Raw genomic sequence first — 14,306 nt, forward strand, 5'->3', positions numbered from 1 at the left:
AGCTAATGATTAATGTGTGAGTTATCAGCTACCAATGGGTGCGTCAGTTGCCAGCTAGTAATTAGCATGCTAGTTGTCAGCTAGCATTAAGCGCTTTAGTTGCCACCTCGCGATCGACCCCCTAGTTGTCAGCTAGAGATCAACGCCTTAGTTGTAAGCTAGCGATTGGCGCGCTAGCTATTAGCTAGCAATTGGTGTGTTAGTTGGCAGCTAACAACTAACGCACTAGTTGCTAGCCAGCAAAAAAGCACTAGTTGTTAGCTAGCGATTAACGCACCAGTTGCCAGATGGTGATTAGCGCGTTAGTTGCCAGCTAACAATTAACACCCTGGTTGTAAGCTAGCGATTGGTGCATTAGTCGCCAGCTACCAACTTATGCCCTATTTGTGAGCTAGCAAATAACGCGTTAGTTGCCAGCTAGCCATTAGCACAATATTTGCCATCTAACGATTAATGTGCTAGTCACCAACTCGCAATTTGTGCACTAGTTGCCAGCCAGCAATAAGCGCTTTAGTTGCCACCTCGCGATTAACGCCTTGGTTGTAAGCTAGCGATTGGCACTATAGTTATGAGCTAGCAATTGGTTTGTTAGTTGCCAGCTACCAACTAACGCCCTATTTGTGAGCTAGCAAATAACGCGCTAGTTGCCAGCTAGCCATTAGCACGATATTTGCCATCTAACGATTAATGTGCTAGTCGCCAGCTCGCAATTAGTGCACTAGTTGTCAGCCAGCAATAAGCGCTTTAGTTGCCACCTCGCGATTAACGCCTTGGTTGTAAGCTAGCGATTGGCACTCTAGTTATCAGCTAGCAATTGGTTTGTTAGTCGCCAGCTACCAACTAACGCCCTATTTGTGAGCTGGCAAATAACGCGCTAGTTGCCAGCTAGCCATTAGCACGATATTTGCCATCGAACGATTAATGTGCTGGTCGCCAGCTCGCAATTAGTGCACTAGTTGTCAGCCAGCAATAAGCGCTTTAGTTGCCACCTCGCGATTAACGCCTTAGTTGTAGGCTAGCGATTGGCGCGCTAGTTATCAGCTAGCAATTGGTTTGTTAGTTGGCAGCTAACAATTAACGCACTAGTTGCCAGCGAGCAAAAAGCCCTAGTTGTTAACTAGCGATTAACGCACCAGTTGCCAGATGGTGATTAGCGTGTTAGTTGTCAGCTGGCGATTAGAGCGCCGGTTGCCATCCAGCGATTGGCGGCACAATACTGTTATTGATTGAATATTGTTAGTATTGCACAGTGAGAAGAGCAGTTTAATGTCAAATATGCGCTTCTCTTCATTAGGGCTGCAACTTACGATTAATTTGATAATCGATTAATCTGTCGATTATTACTTCGATTAATAATCGGATAAAAGAGACAAACTACATTTCTATCCTTTCCAGTATTTTATTGAGAAAAAAAACAGCATACTGGCACCATACTTATTTTGATTATTGTTTCTCAGCTGTTTGTACATGTTGCAGTTTATAAATAAAAGTTTATACAAAAATAAAATTAAATAAAAAAAATTTAAAAAATAAATATTAAAAAAATTGCCTCTGCGCATGCGCATAGCATAGATCCAACGAATCGATGACTAAATTAATCGCCAACTATTTTTATAATCGATTTTAATCGATTAGTTGTTGCAGCCCTACTCTTCATCGGTTTGGGAGTCCTTGGCCTGGAAAAAAGACCCCTGCTGTGAAGTGTGAGATGTTTATGCTACATGTACACAAGCTGTACACTGACTACTCTAAAGTATATCGTTCTATAATATTGTTGCTGATTGGCAAGACGACTGGGAGGTGGTGTACGGTTTAAGACCGTTTGACATATTGTGTAAACAAACCTGCTCAGATTTATGTCAACATTTTTCACGCTATAAAAAGTGCCTCGAGTGGTCTCTGTAAGAAGTGCATCATTGTGACATCAATGCAACATCTCACACTCCAGACAGCACAGTAGCACGTTGTGTTGGGCGACACAAAGGGCCCTGTCTGAAGACAACGTACTGTTTACTTAGCACTTCAACGTATGAATCACTCGTCTCCCGTTAAAACCGCCCTATGCACGCTAGCGATACATCCATGAAGTGTTTTACCAACCGTGACATCATCACTTCCTGGTAAACGAGCTCCAATCTTGATAAATGATTAGTATGCATCTACTTTGTGATACACACAAAAGGAGAGACCGGCAAAATCAGTATTAGAGCTATATATATATGTATCTATATATAGTAGGGGTGTAACTAGGGATGATGTTTGATAAGAAATTATCAAGTTCGAGCCTAGGGATGATGTTTGATAAGAAATTATCAAGTTCGAGCCTATTATCGAATCCTCTTATCGAACTGATTCCTTATCGAATCCAGATAGGTTGTTGTAAATGGGAAAAAACACAATATTTGGTTTAACAAAAGCTCACATTTATTTTATAACAAAAAAAAATAAAAAAATAAATAAATAAATATTGACTGTTATCCCCCTAAAAAAAAAATAAAAAAAAATATTGACTGTTGTTACCCAAAGTATTATAAGTGGAATTTTTCAGAAAAACTAATATATACAGTAACACAAAAACAACCAGTCTCTGTGATCACTATAGGTGTATAAATAATAATATAGTGTTAAATAAAATCAGTCCCTTGGGCACAAAACTGAAAATAATACAGCTCTCCAAAAAGTGCACTTCTGCTGCTATTGGAACATACTAACTACACACACAGGCGGACAGCTAACAAACAATCCAATACGTCTAATAAAGTTCCAAAGCAGATTAATCAATTTTGGCTCTTTATTGTTGTTGATCTTGCTTTGTCTTTTCCTATCTTTACTTTTGTCTTGCACTGGACTGTTATTTTTTTAAAACTGAAATACACACAATGACAAATGTATAAGCTATGTGATTCAATTAACATACTCAAATGTAATACACAATATGTAAATATTAGCTTCACACAAATATACAGTACTATCATCAAACAAATACTTCTGAGTGTTGAAACTATTTCGATGGTGGAAATACACGACTGGCAGCCATTTTAAGTCCTCAAATCATCCATTGAAACAGTGCACAAAAATCGTTTTTCAATAAACATCTTAGTTTTAAATTTAACCACTTTCCACCTTAATATTGAGTTACATAAACAAATTAAACAGTTTACTTACAGACTTATCTTTTCCAAGGCTTGTAGGAGCTAACACAACTTGTCTACTTCTCAATTGTCTCATGAACTCGCCAACCCGGAAGTGGCCAGACTAATGACGTGGAGTATTTTCATATCGCCACAAGGTGTCAGTAAGAGTCTACAATCAAATGGGCATAACATTGCCTATTTGGGATTCGTTCCCAGGGATTCGAATAAAGAACCAACTCTTTTTCTTTACTATAGTGGCCTCGATAACGGGTACCGGTTCTCAAAAAGGGATTAGAGTCCGAGGACTCGGTTCCTTTCTTATCGAACAACCGGGAAAATCGGTTTCGAGCATCATCCCTAGGTGTAACGGTACGTGTATTTGTATTGAACCGTTTCGGTACGGGGGTTTCGGTTCGGAGGTGTACCGAACGAGTTTCCACACGGACATATTAAGTAGCGTAACATACGTTGTGTAAACAATGCACACCGAGGCACAACACACGGCACGCTAGCAACGACAGGGCTACGATAAACTGACCATATGTCCTCTTTTCCCCAGACATGTCCTCTTTTGCGGGGCTGTCCGGGCGGAATTTCTTAAATGCCTCAAATGTCCGGCATTTTGAGTTAGGGTTGCGTGTAATTTCAATGTACGTTCAGGGTTAAGAAGGGGTTAACAACAAAACAAATTGTGCGCGCAGCAGCATTGGTGAGGGAGGGACAGAGACAGAGAGAGCGAGAGAGTTATGATAAACGCGCATGCGTCGCCAGGCTCTGCTTTTTATCCATAGATTTATCAGATTTAATTTTTTATTATCTATAGCAGGGGTGTCAAAAGTGTGCCATTTGCAGCACACAGCTAATGTTTTAAAGGCCCACGGCACATTCTAAAAATACTATTAAAATAAACAAAAACATAAAAAAAGTGAAATAAAAAAGCTTAAAGGTGAAATGTAATTTAGAAAAAGTTGCATTGTTGACTAATAAAACAAAGCTGTTTTTTTTTCTTTCAAACTGTCATTGCTCAAAACATAATATTGAATCAAAATCAATGTTATTATGAATTATTGACCTATCCAAGGTTCCAATTACTTCACATCAAATATTACACTAAGAAAAATAGTTTTGGTGGAAGATTTTGCAAATTTGGTAAATAAATAACCAGAAGATTTATATTTTGTTGTTTTCTTACTGTACCGAAAATGAACCGAACCGTGACCTCTAAACCGAGGTACGTACCGAACCGACATTTTTGTGTACCGTTACAACCCCTAATATATTGCGATAGACACATAGTTGATATCAACATATACTTGTTCACCCCCTGGGAGGTTAGGGGAGCAGTGAGCAGGAGCCACGCTCAGGAATAATTTTTTTGTTTGGCGATTTAACCCCCAATTCCAACCCTTGGCGCTGAGTGAGGGAGGTAGCGGGTCCCATTTTTATAGTCTTTGGTATGACTCGGTTGGGGTTTGAACTCACGACTAGAGATGTCCAATAACATCGGACTGCCAATATTGTCGGCCGATAAATGCTTTAAAATGTAATATCGGGAATTATCGGTATCGGTTTCAAAAAGTAAAATTTAGGACTTTTTAAAACGTGTACACGGACGTAGGGAGAAGTACAGAGCGCCAATAAACCTTAAAGGCACTGCCTTTGCATGTTGGCCCAACAGCCATACAGGTCACACTGAGGGTGACCGTATAAACCGTATAAACAACTTTAACACCGTTACAAATATGCGCCACACTGTGAACCCACACCAAACAAGAATGACAAACACATTTCGGGAGAACGTCCTCAACGTAACACAACATAAACACAACAGAACAAATACCCAGAACCCCTTGCAGCACTAACTCTTCCGGGACGCTACAATATACACCCCCCGCTACCCCCGCCCGCCCCAAACTCCTCATGCTCTCTCAGGGAGAGCATGTCCCAAATTCCAAGCTGCTGTTTTGAGGCATGTTAAGAAAAATAATGCACTTTGTGACTTCAATAATAAATATGGCAGTGCCATGTTGGCACTTTTTTCCATAACTTGGGTTGATTTATTTTGGAAAACCTTGTTACATTGTTTAATGCATCCAGCGGGGCATCACAACAAAATTAGGCATAATAATGTGTTAATTCCACGACTGTATATATCGGAATCGGTAATTAAGAGTTGGACAATATCGGCAAAAAAGCCATTATCGGACATCTCTACTCACGACCTACCGATCTCAGGGCGGACACTCTAGCCACAAGGTCTGTAACACTAGTGACAAGTCAACTCTTCATTTACGAGAGATAGCTCATTTCGACAGATCACCTTCCTTTGTGCATGCAAGTGACGTCGGGGCCACATTGGGGCCTGTGTGCGCTTATATTAGAGCAGTGGTTCTTAACCTGGGTTCGATCGAACCCTAGGGGTTCGGCGAAGGTCAAGACACACCCGACTCATCGTGTAAATAAAAACTTCTCCCTATCGGCGTACTGCGGATACGGCAACAGCAGAAGTCAGACTGATTTGCAGGTGTGTAATTTGTTGTGAGTTTATGCACTGTGTTGATTTTGTTCTTTGAACAAGGTGATGTTCATGCACGGTTCATTTTGTGCAACAGTAAAAAAAACATGGTAACACTTTAGTATGGGGAACGTATTCACCATTAATTAGTTGCATGCAAATTAGTAACATATTGGCTCTTAACTAGTCATTGTTAAGTACTTATTAATGCCTTATTCGGCATGGCCTTATTATAACCCTAACCCTCTAACCCTGGCCCTAAACCTCTAACCAAGTAACTGTAAAGTAAGTCTTTGTTACTTAGAATATGTTCCCCATACTAAAGCGTTACCAAAAACATATACATTTGTCTTGAAATTGAAAAAAAATAAACATTGTATTTTTCACTAAAGAAGGGTTCGGTGAATGCGCATATGAAACTGGTGGGGTTCGGTACCTCCAACAACTGTATTAAGAGTCTGATTAAAGATCACATTCGGTTAGCAGTGTAAACAGTCAGCTGGAAAAAAAAACAGATTTGGTTCACTTTGGCCTGCAGAATAAACGCAGTCTTCTGTGGTGGTCATCATCCATCCATCCATTTTCTACCGCTTGTCCCCTTTGGGTAGGCGGGGGGTGCTGGAGCCTATCTCAGCTGCATTCGGGCGGAAGGCGGCGTACACCCTGGACAAGTCGCCACCTCATCGCAGGGCCAACACAGATAGACAGACAACATTCACACTCACATTCACACACTAGGGCCAATTTAGTGTTGCCAATCAATCATATTTATTAGGGATGTCCAATAATGGCTTTTTGCCGATATCCGATATTGTCCAACTCTTTAACTACAAATACCGATATCAACCGATACCGATATATACAGTCGTGGAATTAACACATTATTATGCCTAATTTGGACAACCAGGTATGGTGAAGATAAGGTCCTTTTTTAAAAAACTAATAAAATAAAATAAGATAAATAAATTAAAAACATTATCTTTAATAAAAAAGAAAGTAAAACAATATAAAAAGAGTTACATAGAAACTAGTAATTAATGAAAATGAGTAAAATTAACTGTTAAAGGTTAGTACTATTAGTGGACCAGCAGCACGCACAATCATGTGTGCTTACGGACTGTATCCCTTGCAGACTGTATTGATCTATATTGATATATAATGTAGGAACCAGAATATTAATAACAGAAAGAAATAACTAGGGGTGTGGGAAAAAAATAGATTCGAATTCGAATCATGATTCTCACGTTGTGCGATTCAGAATCAATTCTCTTTTTTTTTTTAAATCGATTTTTTATTTTTTTATTTAAAAAAAATATTTTTTAAATGAATCAATCCAACAAAACAATACACAGCAATATCATAACAATGCAATCAAATTCCAAAACCAAACCCGACCCAGCAACACTCAGAACTGCAACAAACAGAGCAATTGAGAGGAGACACAAACACGACACAGAACAATCCAAAAGTAGTGAAACAAAAATGAATATTATCAACAACAGTATCAATATTAGTTACAATTTCAACATAGCAGTGATTAAAAATCCCTCATTGACATTAACATTAGACATTTTAAAAAAAATAAAAAAAATTAACAAGTGTCGCAGTGGCTTACACTTGTATCGCATCTCATAAGCTTGACAACACACTGTGTCCAATATTTTCACAAAGATAAAATAAGTCATATTTTTGGTTAATTTAATAGTTAAAACAAATTTACATTATTGCAATCAGTTTATAAAACATTGTCCTTTACAATTATAAAAGATTTTTACAAAAATCTACTACTCTGCTTGCATGTCAGCAGACTGGGGTAGATCCTGCTGAAATCCTATGTACTGAATGAATAGAGAATCCTTTTGAATCGGGAAAAAAACTTGTTTTTGAATCAAGAATCGTGTTGAATTGAAAAAAAAAAAACGATTTTGAATCGAATCGTGACCCCAAGAATCGATATTGAGTCGAATCGTGGGACACCCAAAGATTCACAGCCCTAGAAACAACCCTTTCTTGTGAATGAGTGTAAATTGGGGAGGGAGTTTTTTTGGGGGTTGGTGCACTAATTGTATGTAACTTGTGTTCATGTTGATTTAATAAAAAATTAAATTAAAAATAAAAAAAAACAATACCGATAACAAAAAAAACGATACAGATATTTTCCGATATTACATTTTAAAGCATTTTTATCGGCCGATAATATCGGCTATCGGACATCTCTAATATTTATCTTTAAAGTTCCACCTTTGTTGTAATTTACCAGGGAGAAAAAAGTTGAGTGTGAGTAAAAGAAAAGGAAAGAGGATGAATGTGAGTCGAACTGAATAGTGGTGGTGTTGTTGTGCTTCTTGGCAGCAGTTTGCTGTTTGAACAAGTGAGGAGGAAAATAAAACACAGGTAACGACTTGGAAATGTTGGCATTTATCAAGATTTTACATGCTTTTTAGAGACAGACATTACTGGGAAAATAAGTTGTGATAAACACAAAAATAGTTTAAAAAAAAGAAGGAAATAAAAAGAATGCGGAAGAAGCATCTTTGATCTTTACCTTACCACAGAGCGCTAAGAATGGACATTATCCAACGTGTTTACAACTGGTAAATATATTTAGTTAGTTTGTTAAGATGCTCAAAAAAAGAAGTTAAAACGACTAAGATGTCCGTCTTGGTCCTGAATGTGAATTTCAAGTGACGCACAAACACAGCTAGCACGTACCGTTAGCATGTACCGTTAGCCTACCATGAAAGACATCAAACTCTCACCTGGAAATGTTCAAACCTCGTTTTCTTCTTCCGACCAAAGTCTGCGACGGCCGCACTGTTCAAATGTCTTTTTTTGAATCTTGTTTTTGTTGTTGTTGCTTTATTCTTTCGCTCCCGTCGACCAAGGAAGGGGATTCTGGAAAGTGACGTCACACCTGAAATTCCAGCTCTCGCGGACCCCAAACAGCGCGGTTACGTCACAAACCCCGCCCACACTGGTCACATGACCTGGACTCGTGATGACTTTATTATAAAACACTCATTACAAGAAGCTTTTGAATATATAACACACATTTCCATACAGTGACAATATTTTTATACTGCAAAGGTGATCATATTTATTTGACATATTAAATAAATATGACATTTATTTACAACATTCTGCAATATTTTTAGGCAGAACGTTAAACAATGTTACATAATATCTGGTCATGATTGACAGTTTTGAAATATTGAAGTTAGGTGGAAAATGTAAAAAATAAATACTGTACAATAAAAAAAAAAATTATATATATATATATATATATATATATATTTTTTAAATAAATAAATAAAATAAAAAATAAAACAAACAGCAAAAAAAAAAAAATATATATATATATATATATATATATATAAATTAATGTAATGTAATTTATTAATGTAAAAAATAAATACTGTACAATAAAAAATAAAAAATAAATAAAATAATAAATAATAATAAATAAAATAAAATAAATCTAAAAAAATAAATAAAATAAAAAAGACCAGTAAATATTTATATTTTCAGTCATAATATATATATATATATATATATATATATATATTAACATATTTGACATTTAACATCTTTCAACATACTTTGAAGTTTCAAAAACTACCAGAAAAAGGATTTATATTATTATTTATAAGAAGTGTATGTTCATATTTATATTAAAAGTTATTTAGTATGTATTGTTTTTAACATTTTTACAATTTTCAACATTAATTTGCATTTTTTAAACACTATTTAACAATATTTTCCAGCATTTGTCAAGATTCTTCAAGATTCCATGACCAGAAAATATTTACATCAATTGTAATCTTTGTATATATTTTTCATCTTTAAATATACAATATTTGTTATTCTCCCACATACGTTAATATTTTCCAACACACTTTAAGGTTGCAACATTGTCAAACATGACCATCCATCCATCCATCCATCTTCAACCGCTTATCCGGAATCGGGTCGCGGGGACAGCAGCTCCAGCAAAGACCCCCAGACTTCCCTCTCCAGAGCAACATTTGCGACTTCCTCCTGGGGAATCCCGAAGCGTTCCCAGGCCAGAGAGGAGATGTAATCCCCCCATCTGGTCCTGAAATGAATGTTGAAAATTTTAAAAAATAAAAAATACATACTAAATAACTTTTAATATAAATATGAACATACACTTCTTCTAATTAATAATATAAATCCTTTTTCTGGTCGTTTTTTAAACTTCGGAGTATGTTAAAAGATGTTAAATAATCCTGGAAAAGATTGTCAAAGAATGAAATGTTAGAGGCTGTTGGAAAATGTTTACAAAATAACAGAAAATTTAAAGAATGTTAGGAAATGGTAAAAACTGTTATTTTTTAAATGACAGAAAATATACAAGAATGTTCTGAAATGTTAAAGACTTGAGGAAAATACTTTAGGAATGACAGAAAATGTAAATACATGTTAAGAGATGTTAAAGGCTGTCAGAAAATGTTTTTAAAAAAATCAGAAAATATAAAAGAACGTTAGGAAAGGTTGAAGACTGTTAGAAAATGTTTTTTTTAAAATTACAGAACATTTAAAGAATGTTAAGAAATAGTAAAAACTGCTGTAGAAAATATCTAAAAACTGACAGAAAGTTTAAGAGAATGTTAGGAAATGTTCAAGACTGTTAGACATTTTAAAAATGACAGAAAATATTTAAAAAAAATAAGGATATGTTAAAGACTGTTAATAAAATATTTAAAAAGTGACAGAAAATATAAGATAATGTTAGGAAATGTTCAACACTGTCATGGAACATTTTATTCTTTTTTTTTTTTTTAATGACAGAAAGTATTAAAGAATGTTAGGAAATGTTCAAGAATGTTAATGAAATGTTTTAAAAGTGACATAAACTATAAAATAATGTTGGGAAATGTTACAGACTTAGAAAATGTAAAAATGACAGAAAATATAAGAGAATGTTAGGAAATGTTCAAGACTGCTATGGAACATTTTATTCATTTATTTAAAATGACAAAAAATACTAAAAAAAAATAAGAAATGTTCAAGACTGGTAATGAAATATTTCAAAAGTGACAGAAACTATAAAAACATGTTAGGAAATGTTATAGACTGTTAGAAATTGTAAAAATGGCCAAAAAATATATGAGAATGTAAGGAAATGTTCAAGAATGTTACTAAAATATATAAAAAAAGTGACAGAAACTATAAAATAATGTTGGGAAATGTTGTAGACTTAGAAAATGTAAAAATGACAGAAAATATAAGAGAATGTTAGGAAATGTTCAAGACTGTTATGGAACGTTTTATTCATTTATTTAAAATGACAAAAAATACTAAAGAAAAATAGGAACTGTTCAAGACCGGTAATGAAATATTTCAAAACTGACAGAAAATAGAAACGAGCCCGGGATTGCACTTTTTTTTTTAAATGACAGAAAATATTAAAGAATGTTAGGACATGTTGAAGACTGTTAATACAATATTTAAAAAGTGACCAAAACTATAAAAGAATGTTGGGAAATGTTAGAGACTGTTAGACATTGTAAAAATGACCAAAAAATATAAGGGAATGTTAGGAAATGTTCAAGACTGTTATGGAACATTATATTTCTTTATTTAAAAATGACAAAAAACATTTTAAAAAATGTAAGGATATGTTAAAGACTGTTAATTAAATATTTAAAAAGTGACAGAAAATATAAGAGAATCTTAGGAAATGTTCAACACTGTTATGGAACATTTTATTTAAAAAAATTCAAATGACAGAAAATATTAAAGAATGTTCGGAAATGTTCAAGCCCAGTAATAAAATATTTAAAAAGTGACAGAAACTATGAAAGAATGTTAGGATGTGTTAGAGACTGTTAGAAAATATAAAAATGACAGAAAATATAAGAGAATGTTAGAAAATGTTCAAGACTGTTATGGAACTTTTTTTTTTTTTTTAATTTAAATGACAGAAAATATTAAATAATGTTAAGACATTTTCAAGACTGTTAATAAAATATTTAGAAAGTGACATAAACTATAAAAGAATGTTGGGAAATGTTCAAGACTGTTATGGAACATTATATTTCTTTATTTAAAAAATGACAGAAAAAATAAAAAAATGTGAGGATATGTTAAAGACTGTTAATAAATTATTGACAAAGTGACAGAAAATATAAGAGAATCTTAGGAAATGTTCAACACTGTTATGGAACATTTTATTAAAAAAAAAATTTAATGACAGAAAATCTTAAAGAATGTTCGGAAATGTTCAAGCCCAGTAATAAAATATTTAAAAAGTGACAGAAACTATGAAAGAATGTTGGGAAATGTTAGAGACTTAGAAAATGTAAAAATTAGAGAAAATATAAGACAATGTTAGGGAATGTTTAAGACTGTTACGGAACATTTTATATATTTGTTTTTAAATGACAAAAAATATTAAAGAATAACAGGAAATGTTCTAGACTGTTAATGAAATATTTAAAAAATGAAAAACTATAAAAGAATGTTAACAAATGTTAGAAAATGTAAAAAAGACAGAAAATATTTTTTTAAAATGTGAGGACATGTTAAAGACTGTTAATAAAATATTTTAAAAGTGACAGAAAATATAACCGAATGTTAGCAAATGTTCAAGACTGTTATGGAACTTTTTTTTTTTTTTTTAAATGACAGAAAATATTAAAGAATGTTAGGACATGTTGAAGACTGTTAACACAATATTTAAAAAGTGACAAACTATAAAAGAATGTTAGGAAATGTTACAGACTGTTTTGAATTTATTTATTTGTTAAAATGACAGAAAATATTAAAGAATGTTGGGACATGTTCAAGACTGTTAATAAAATACTTAGAAAGTGACAGAAACTATAAAAGAATGTTGGGAAATATTAAAGACTGTTAGAAAATGTAAAAATGACAGAAAATATAAGAGAATGGTAGGAAATATTTAAGAGTCTTATGGAACATTTTATTTATTTTTTTAAATTACAGAAAATATTAAAGAATGTTGGGACATGTTCAAGACTGTTAATAAAATATTTAAAATGTGACCAAAACTATAAAAGAATGTTGGGAAATGTTAGAGACTTAGAAAATGTAAAAATTACAAAAAATATAAGAGAATGTTTGGAAATGTTCAAGACTGTTATGGAACGTTGTATTTATTTTTAAAAAATCACAGAAAATATTAAAGAATGTTGGAACATATTCAAGACTGTTAATAAAATATTTAAAAAGTGACAAAAACTATAAAAGAATGTTGGGAAATGTTAGAGACTTAGAAAATGTAAAAATAAAAAAATATATAAGATAATGTTTGGAAATGTTCAAGACTGTTATGGAACATTGTATTTTTTTTTTTTAAATGACAGAAAATATTAAAGAATGTTAGGAAATATTACAGACTGTTAATATAATTAAAAAGTGACATAAACTGTAAAAGAATGTTAGGAAATGTTCAAGACTGTTAATAAAATATTTAAAACGTGACAGAAACTATACAAGTGTCAGGCTTGTCACTGACAGTTTTGGTTATGTTTTAGTTTTCCCTATGTTTGTGTTTTATTTCCTGTCAGCGCTCTTATTTTTGTTCAGTTTCCTGCTTGCCTCCCTTAGCGCTGTTCCCCTCAGCTGCGACTGATTGGCACCTGGCCACACCTGGTGTCAATCAGTCGGCTGCTATTTATACCTGCCTTGCTCTCCAGTCATTGCTGGAGTATTGCTTGCTGTATGCTGTGAGCTAGTCCCTGGATCCTGACTCCTGTCCCTGGTTTGTTTTTTCCTTGCATTTTTATAACATTAAAACCATGTTTTCTTGTACCAAGCCTGCCATCTCTGCATCATGGGGTTCGTCACCACCACTTCATGACAAAAAGAATGTTGGGAAATGTTCGAGACTGCTAAAAAAATGTTTTTAAATGACAGAAAATATAAGAGAATGTTAGGAAATGTTCAAGACTGTTACGGAACCTTTTTTTTTTTTTTTTTTCAAATGACAGAAAATATTAAAGAATAGTTAGGACATTTTCAAGACTGTTAATAACATATTTAAAAAGTGACAAACTATAAGAAGAATGTTAGGAAATGTTAGAAAAATGTAAAAATGACAAAAAATATGAGAGAATGTTCAAGACTGTAATAGAATGTTTTTTTTTACTGACAGAAAATATTAAAGAATGTTAGGACATGTTCAAGACTGTTAATAAAATATTTAAAAAAGACAAACTATAAAATAATGTTGGAAAATGTTAGAGACTGTTAGAAAATGTAAAAATGACAGAAAATATAAGAGAATGTTAAGAAATGTTCAAGACTGTTATGGAACATTTTATTTAAAAAAAAATTTAAATGACAGAAAATATCAAATAATGTTATGAAATGTTAAAGACTGTTTATATAATATTTAAAAAGTGACAAACTATAAAAGAATGTTGAGAAATGTTAGAGACTGTAAAAATGTCAGAAAATATAAGAGAATGATAGGAACTGTTCAAAACTTTTACGGAATTTTTAATTTTTTTTAAATGACAGAAAGTATGAAAGAATATTAGGAAATTTTCAAAACTGTTAATGAAATATTTAAAAAGTGACAAACTATGAAAAAAAAATGTTAGGAAATGTTAGAGACTGTTAGAAAATGTAAAAATTAGTAAATATAAGAAAATGAGTATATATAA

At 33.2% G+C, this 14,306-nt stretch overlaps 1 protein-coding gene across 1 annotated transcript in view; it reads right to left on the reverse strand.

Annotated features, from left to right (window-relative positions):
* sdcbp2 (syndecan binding protein (syntenin) 2) overlaps positions 1-8,587 on the reverse strand; it is a 52,540-nt gene extending 43,953 nt beyond the window's left edge. The window contains exon 1 of the mRNA XM_062052598.1: positions 8,409-8,587. The gene's annotated coding sequence lies outside the window, so the exon portion shown is untranslated. The remainder of the gene's footprint in view (positions 1-8,408) is intronic.
* Between the last annotated feature and the right edge of the window lie 5,719 nt (positions 8,588-14,306).

This window comes from Entelurus aequoreus, linkage group LG07 (assembly GCF_033978785.1).
Source record: "Entelurus aequoreus isolate RoL-2023_Sb linkage group LG07, RoL_Eaeq_v1.1, whole genome shotgun sequence".
Lineage (NCBI taxonomy): Eukaryota > Metazoa > Chordata > Actinopteri > Syngnathiformes > Syngnathidae > Entelurus > Entelurus aequoreus.